This window comes from Carlito syrichta, unplaced genomic scaffold (assembly GCF_000164805.1).
Source record: "Carlito syrichta isolate Samal-C Ts95f unplaced genomic scaffold, Tarsius_syrichta-2.0.1 Scaffold305807, whole genome shotgun sequence".
NCBI classification, from domain to species: Eukaryota; Metazoa; Chordata; class Mammalia; order Primates; family Tarsiidae; genus Carlito; species Carlito syrichta.
In genome coordinates this window covers 441,354-442,050 of record NW_007249903.1, presented here as the reverse complement: position 1 = coordinate 442,050, position 697 = coordinate 441,354, and positions in this window count along the sequence as shown.

The following is a 697-nucleotide window of genomic DNA, read 5'->3' as shown; positions in this document are numbered from 1 at the left end:
CCCTTCGGCCCCCCCCCCCGCCACTCCGGCAGCTCGATCTTTATACCCTCCCCTTCCAACAACTCCTCCATGTAGCCCCCCTGCAACTTGATCCAAGGCCGTGCCGACCCTCCTAGCCCCCTTTCATGAGGTGGTGGGTGCAGAAGGCGTGGTTAGGGTACATGTCCCTTTTTCCATATCAGACCTCTCACAAATAGAAAAATGTCTCGAATCTCATACAACTAATCTTGCCACCTACATTAAAGAGCTCCAATACCTTATCCAGTCCTATAGCCTCACCTTTCATGATATCTATCTTATCCTCTCCAACACCCTACTTCTGGAGGAATGTAGAAGGGTTTGGCAACAGGCTAGAACATATGCAGATGAAATTCATCAAACCACCCCTGCTCACCCTTTTGGGGTGACAGCAGTCCCGGACCAAGATCCAGGCTGGGATTATAACCCTCCTGCTGTTATTGAAGCTAGGGACCATTTTTCTACTTGCTTCCTTTCCGGGTTGTGCAGGGCCGCACAAAAGACGGTCAACTTTGAAAAACTCCAGGAAGTCATTCAGGACAAAGAGGAAAACCCCTCCAACTTCCTCAGCCGGCTCACTAGGGCACTCCAACAATTTACTAACATAGATCCTGAAACACCTGATGGCCGGCAACTCCTAATGACATATTTTTTCTCCCAAAGCTATCCAGACATTAAG